Source organism: Rhinoraja longicauda, chromosome 1 (assembly GCF_053455715.1).
Source record: "Rhinoraja longicauda isolate Sanriku21f chromosome 1, sRhiLon1.1, whole genome shotgun sequence".
Classification (NCBI taxonomy): Eukaryota; Metazoa; Chordata; class Chondrichthyes; order Rajiformes; family Arhynchobatidae; genus Rhinoraja; species Rhinoraja longicauda.
In genome coordinates this window covers 49,286,673-49,294,794 of record NC_135953.1, presented here as the reverse complement: position 1 = coordinate 49,294,794, position 8,122 = coordinate 49,286,673, and positions in this window count along the sequence as shown.

The window sequence follows — 8,122 nt, the reverse complement described above, 5'->3', positions numbered from 1 at the left end:
TGCAGAAAGCTTTGAAGGCTGGGTCCAGCTTCTTGGCATGGGTGGATCTTTCCCTTACTGGGCATGTATACTCAGCAGTAGAATAGTAGAGGGCTCAGGCAGTGGAACGTAGGGTCTGTGGTCTGTGTTGGTGAGCTTACTAACACCATTGTTGTATGTGCTCACTTTCACCTTTATCTTCTCAATAAGGGTCTTGAAGGTAAGATATCAAGGGTTACACCAAGGTAAACCGGATGCTCACAGTGCTCCAATGTTGTTCCAGACCAGTTCACCTGAAGTTGTCTCTTGGCGTCTTGGTTTCTCAAGTGGAAGGCGCACACCTGTGTCTTAGATGGGATTGTACGGAGGTGGTTCTCCTCATGATATGGTGTTAGTTGATTGAGAGCATCGGTCAGCCTTTCCTCTATTACTGAAAATGCAGTACCTTGGGCGGCATCACCCAGGTCATCAGCATATGCAAAGCGCCAAGTTCCATCACTTCTTGGTTGGTCATTAGTGTAGATGTTGAAGAGTAAGGGAGCAAGCACGCTCCCTTGAGAGAGACCATTCTTCAGCCTATGCCATCTGCTTCATTTGCCACCTGACTCCACAAAGAACATCCTGTTCTCCAGCATGTTCTCCAGCTTGGGCTATATAACTCTATGATTAATTCAGAGTCAGAAGAAGGGTCCTGACCCGAAACATCACCTAACCATTTCCTCCAGAGCTGCTGCCTGTCCCACTGATTTACTCCAGCACAATGTGTGTTTTTTCTGTGACTAAGCTTATGTAGAATGTCATAGGAGCAACATGAAATACCAAGAACAGAGACTCATAAGAGTCATATGGCGCAGAAATGGGCTCTTCAGTCTAACTCGTCAATGCTGACCAAGATGCCCCATCAAAACTAATCTCATTTGCCCATGTTTGTCCCATATCTTTCTAAACCTTTCCTATCCACATACCTGTCCAAATACCTTTTCATTGTTGTTTTACCTGCCTCAACTATTTCCTCAGAGAGGTCAGAATGGGTGTGAGATGGAGAACTAAAGTCACAGGGAAACAAATCGTGGGATCCAGCTGGTGGACTAAATGAAGGTGTTTCACAAAGCTGCCACCTAATCTGCATCTCACCTGCCCATAATGGGCACTGTAAAATAATGAAAATAGTGCGCCAAATGGAAAGAGGTACGGTGGCTCAGCGGTAAAGTTGCTGCCTTACAGCGAATGCAGTGCCGGAGTCACAGGTTCGACCCTGACTATGGGTGCTGTCTGTACGGAGTTTGTACGTTCTCCCCGTGACTGTGTGGGTTTTCTCCGAGATCTTCAGTTTCTTCCCACACTCTAAAGATGTACAGGTTTGTAGGTTAATTGGCTTGGTAAATGTAACAATTGTCCCTAGTGGGCATAGGATAGTGTTAATATGCGGGGATCACTGGTCGGTGCGGACCCGGTGGGCCGTAGTGCCTGTTTCCGCGCTGTATCTCTAAAAATAAAAATAAAACGAAAGGTGCAAATAAATCATCATTTCAAAAAGAAAGTGTATTTGAGACCATTGCTGATGAGCTGAAGAGATAAAAGGGCAGATCTTGACTCTTCTGCAGTTCACTTTTAATTTATTTTAAATATGGCAAAACCTGGATTTTGTATTCATCCCTTATTGCCCTGGAGAAGATTGGAGTGAGTCAAGTTCCTGAATCATTCTGTTCTCCTCAAGATACTCCTGCAATATATAAATAACACCCCAAAGCCCCCATTCACCCCCCCCCCCCTCGTCTCTCTCCTTCTGATCTACCCAGGTCCTCACATACACACACGTGCATACTCACACACATACGCACACACATACACGCAAGCACACGCACGAACGCACGCACACACATACACCATACTTTCCATTACCTCCACACCATCCTCCATGCCTATTATCCAAACTTACCCTGTCTGGATCCTGGGTCTGGATTCTTCACACCCTGTACCCATTAACTCAATATTCTTCCTTCTAGTTTTGCATTTCACTCCTTGCCCACCATTCTTTTCAGATTCCACCATCTGGAGCACTTCCAGCCTCTGTGACTATCTTCACTGTTCTCCCCCCCCCCCCCCCCCCCCCCCCCCCCCCCCCACCTCAATTATCTGCCATTCAATCCTTCCTTGCCAGCTCTTGACCCACCCTTTCCCTTGCCTCTGTCTAACAGCTATCTCCCCTCTTGAAGAAGGGTCCTGGCCTGAAACATTGACTATTCCTTTCCCTCCACAGATGCTCCCTGACCCATTGAGTTCTTCCACCAGTTTGGTGGAGGAACTCAAAATTCCAGCATCTGCAGTCTCTTGTGTCTCCCACAATGGCGTTGGGTGGGGAATTCCAAGATTTCGACCCATCAAAAATAAAAGAGAAATAATACTTTTACATCCAAATTTTGGTGGATCTTCATGGAAATATCCAAATGAATCTGTTCCATTATGGGGTATGATACTCTTGTGGCTTTGGTGGTTAAGGATGTGGGTTTGTGAGATACTGTCTCAGCAGCTTCTGCAAGTAACTGCATTTTCATGGTACGCACTGCAGCCACAGTGGGGAAGGGAATAAATAATCTAGGGAACAGTCCAATTTTCCTCTACCTCATTGTGGACATTGGACTCTGTCTCTGCAACTGGTGTGCTACATTTCTGAGAACTATAATCTGCACTCCGTATCTTTCCCTTTGCTCTACCTATTGTCCTTCAGTTTGGCTTAATTGTTTAGTTTAGTTTAATGTAGAGATACAGCGTGGAACCAGGCCCTTCAGCCCACCGAGTCCACGTCGACCAACAATCACACATACACTAGTTCTATTCTGCACACTAGGGACAAATTACAGAAATCAATTAACCTACAAACCTGCATGTCTTTGGATTGTGGGAGGAAACCGGAGCACCCGGAGAAAACCCACGCGGTCACAGGGAGAACGTGCATACAGATAAAAGCCCTGTAGTCAGGATCGAACCCGGGTCTCTGGCGCTGTTACGCAGCAACTCTACCGCTGTGCCACTGTACCACATTTGTATTTATGTAAATATTTTCTAATTTGATTGGATAGCATGCAATACAAAGCTTTTCATTGTACCTTGGTAGACATGACAATAATAAACATATACCTAGAACTAAACTTAAAACTAAACCTAAATGTTTCAGAAGGTGGTTGGAGCAACACTAGTTGCTTTTTTTGGATGGTGTCAAGCAATCTTGAGATTTGTTGATACTGTTTTCATCCAGGTGAGAGGAGAGAATTCCACTACTCTTTTGACATAGGTCTTGTAGATTGTGGAAAGGGTTCAGATGGCAGAAGGTGAGCCACATATCACAAGATACCCATCCTCGGACCAAGCTTTGCACCCCCAGTACTTAGGTGACAGATCCAGTTAATTTTCCAACCGTTGGTTATCCCAGAGTATTGATGGTAAAGTTAGAGTCTCCCCAATGGAAAAAGTTATTGCCTGGCCAATTTGTGGCACAAAGTTTGTTTCCCACTTCTCAGCCCATTCCTGAATGTTGTTCAGGTTTTGTTGCATTCAGGCATGGACTGACTCATTTGCTGAGGAGTTGAAATTGATAATAAGGTCGTAAGGAATAGGAGTAGAACTAGGCCATTCGGCCCTTCAAATCTACACATAGACGTACTAGTTTGTAGGTTAATTGGCTTTGGTAAGTTGTAAACATTATCCCCAGTGTGTGTAGGTCAGTGTACAGGGTGATCGCTGGTCGGCGCAGACTTGGTGGGTTGAAGTGCCTGTTTCCCTGCTGTAAAGTAAAGTCCAAAGTATCTTAGTATCATATCTTTAGACTAACCATGGAAATTCAAAAGAAAATTAAAAGAGTACAAAAACATAATTAAAGGATGACCAGATAATATGATTGAGAACATAGCTAACTGGCTGAATTGAAGCTAATTGGTTGAATTGAGGCCAAAGCCTCAGAATAAAAGAACGTACCTTTAAAAAGGAGACGAGGAAGAATTTATTTTGTCAGAAGGTGGTGAATCTGTGGAATGAATTGCCACAGAAGGCTGTGGAGGCCCAGACAATAGATACTTTTAAGGTGGATATTGACAGATTCTTGATTAGTAAAGATGTCAGGGAGGAGAATGGGGTTGAGAGGGAAAGATAGATCAGCCATAATTGAATAGCGGAGTAGAATTGATGGCCTGAATGGTCTAATTCTGTTCCTATAACTTATGAAGTTATGCATTGTAATCAAAGACTGGGAGGCAAAACTGTTATTAAGCAACTGATGGCTCTTAAACCAAAGACAGTTTGGTTCAGTGTGTAAACATTCCCCTTAGAGGAAGGGTAAGGGAACCAAAACCAGAGCATCCAGATTAAGCAATAAGGAGACATAGAATACATCTGGTTAAAGGGAATGAGACTTAATAGTGAAAGCACAGAAGGGATGTGAAAACAGAAATAAGATCAAACAGAGAGTATTAGGGCATCAAAAGGAACCTGAGAGTCTTCTACAGTGATATAAACACTAAATGAATAGGCAGCGTGGCTTGATCAGAGCCTAAATGAACACTCACTCACGCAGACAGAGTGGTGAGCTGCAAATATTACAGCTTTGTTCAAAAAGGACATCACAGCCCAGTCCGTTTAAGCTTGGGGATGGAGAAACTTTTACATGACAAAATCCTGGGACCAAGTTAACAGCCGATTGGATGAGTGTAGATTAATTCATGAAAGGCAACAAGGATTTGTAACTGGCATAATAACAGACCTGATTAACTTGCACAACAGAGTAATGGGAAGGGTTGCTGAAAGTGAGATGATTGGTTTGATGTATGCAAACCTCCAAAAGGCATTGAGTGGCCTTGTCAGGAAGATTGAAGCTGGTGGAATAGAAGAGTCATGGGCAATTAACTTGGGGAAAGAAAAGAGAAAGCTATGATGAAATGGAGACATGAGAGACTTCAGATGCTGGAATCTTGAGCAAGAAACAAACTGCTGGAAGAACTCAGTGGATCAGGCAGCATCCGTGGAGGGAAATGGACCTTCAATCAAGAGGAGGGGTCCTGACCCAAGACATTGTCTGTTCATTCCCCTCTATGCTGCCTGACCCACTGAGTTCCTCCAGGTGTTTGTTTTTAGTCTTGATGATAAGTTTGTATTCGTTCTGAAGAAAGAAGGATAGAGGTGTTCCCATTTGTTTCCCTGATTGATGGTAATAATGTAACTTCGTGAGCACAGGGAGCAACTTCAATGATTTGTAGATGGCAATTAGTTATTGGTTCTTAGCTGGAGCCTCTGGTGGAAAAATAGAGCAGCTTCCTATGGAATGTAACATGACTGCCAGGGGAGGAGGTACCCAGCTCCGCGGTGCTCAACTATACTCCGGACAATGGATCGGAGCAGTTGTGGGGGTATAGACCCCAAGACAACTCATAGTTCTCACCTGCAAAATGTTGAGAAATTTCCTCCATTGTAGAAATGGAGAGGAATCCACTATTTTCTTGGAAGTAAGAAGTTACATGAGGAGAGCATCGAATAATGATTTGAGTTTTCGCCATCAAAGGTTTTGGCTTTTTCAATTTCATTAAAACTTTTGTATTTTGGTAAATAATGTGGTGCTTCTGTGAGAGTAAATGATTTGTACATTGGGCATAGGATCAGGAAGAGGTCCTCAGTCCCCATGATAGACACAAAATGCTGGAGTAACTCAGCGGGACAGGCAGCATCTCTGATAGATGGAATGGATGATGTTTCAGGTCGAGACCCTTCTTTAGACAGAGCTCTCTCTGAGGTTCTCTCTGAGGAACCTCATGGCTCAAGTCCCCTTGGCTTCTCAGAGCTGGCGTCAAAAATCAGATCTCCATCTATGCCCTTATACAAAGACCTGCCTAGGCTAATGCATTACAGTTGGCCCTGAAAGATTGTTAGCAAAGTGAAAAAAAGGCAAATCCTACAGAATCCAAGCGAAGCCTTTAAATTTTAACCTTCAACCTGAGTTTGGGAGGTCATAAGGTCATAAGGAATGGGAGTAGAATTAGGCCATTCGGCCCATCAAGTCTACTCTGCCATTCAATCATGGCTGATCTATCTCTCCCTCCTAACCCCATTCTCCTGCCTTCTCCCCACAACCTCTGACACCCATACTAATCAAGAGACTATGCCTGTACTAATCAAGGGAGGATTTTAAGTGATGTTTAAGAAGCTTTTGGCAGGGAACGGCGGTATATGGATAATGTGCAGGCAGATGAGATTAGTTTATCTGGACATGATGTATGGCAAAGACATTGTGCCAAGCGAAGGGTGTGTTTCTGGGCTGTACTATTCTGTGTTCTATGTTCTGCATTATATGTTTAAACTATATGTTGTCCAGTTGCACTCATAGTGCCAGAATTTTAATGACTATGGTACTGAAAATTAGAAATCCTTCAGACCTGTTCCCAAACACTTATCATAACTGCATGCCAGGTTTTCTACCACATCTCTGGTGAAGTTATCAGAATGAAACCCTTCTAGGGAAATTCCATGTGTGGGAATCTAAATCTACACATTGGTCCTAGTCACTCCTGCACCACATTGAGAGTCTTATTTGTTCATTACTTCATTTGAAGTTTTACTTCTCCATTGGTGAACGGAGACAACGCAGGAAGCATGCAATAAGCAGAAGGCATCAACGGAGAGAAACAGAAGTCAGTGGCCTTTCGACTTCTCCGTTGTTTTATCTGCTGCCCGTTCATACCATGGACATAAATACCAACTCTCACAAAACTTTGTCACCAAATACAATTTTCATTTGCCTATCACCGACGTCAACTTTCATTGATACATGTTGACTCTTTGATCTTCCAGTTACGACATTCAACTTTCCCACTCCAGTTTCAGTAGCAGGCCTTTAATTGTTCAGCCTGAAATTCATGCCCTTGATACCCCATACCTACAGAAATCATCTCAAAGCTTATTTCTTTGACCAACCTTTCACTGATATAGCTCTTCCACAAATTTTCTCTGTCCCTTTCTCTTTGAAAAACGGCTCTGGAATATTTCCTATTTTAATGCCACTACATTATTGCAAGCTATTGCCGTTTAGTGCTTCAATATTTCTTTAGACTTTAGACTTTAGTATGGAAACAGGCCCATGGTCCAATTGAGTCCGCGCCAACCAGCGACCACCCCGTATAATAGCACTATCCTACACACTAGAGACAATTTACAATTTATAGAAGCCAACTAACCTACAAACCTGTGCATCTTTAGAGTGTTGGAGGAAACCAGAGAAAATCCCACGAGGTCACAGGGAAAACGTACAAACTCCATACAGACAGCACCCGTAGTCAGGATCTAACCCGAGCATTTGGCCCTGTATGGCAGCAACTCTACCACTGCGCCACCGTGATTTCAGCTCCAAGCTCAAATGCACGAACACAAACATAAACACAAACAGAATATTGGTGAATTGCATTGCAAGCAAGTTATTGCCCATAATCCCAATTCATATAAATTCTGTGGTATCCATAAATATTTTGGGTTGGCTTTGTTTTTGCTGCCTTTCCATGGCTCGATAGGAAATCAAGCATATGTTGGATAACCTAGCCTTTGACTGTAAAGTGGAACTTCACTTTGGCTTTTGTTTATTCCAAATTTTGCATGCAGAGAATCAAATATCATAGAAACATAGAAAATAGGTGCAGGAGTAGGCCATTCGGCCCTTCGAGCCTGCACCGCCATTCAATATGATCATGGCTGATCATCCAACTCAGTATCCTGTACCTGCCTTCTCTCCATACCCCCTGATCCCTTTAGCCACAAGGGCCACATCTAACTCCCTCTTAAATATAGCCAATGAACTGGCCTCAACTACCTTCTGTGGCAGAGAATTCCACAGATTCACCACTCTCTGTGTGAAAAAAAACTTTCTCATCTCGGTCCTAAAAGACTTCCCCCTTATCCTTAAAATTGGATGGTGGAAGCATGTTTACTGCAACAGTGCATAATAAAAGAACACTAATCCACCTGGGAACTTTATTTTGTGTCCCAGGCAGTGTCCCTCTCACTACCTCCCTCCATCCCAAGGATTTGGTCCAAAATCAGACTTTCCCGACTGTGACGCTTAGAGTGAAGTCAGCGCACAGCAAATTGAGGACCCGAATTCCAATTACTGCAA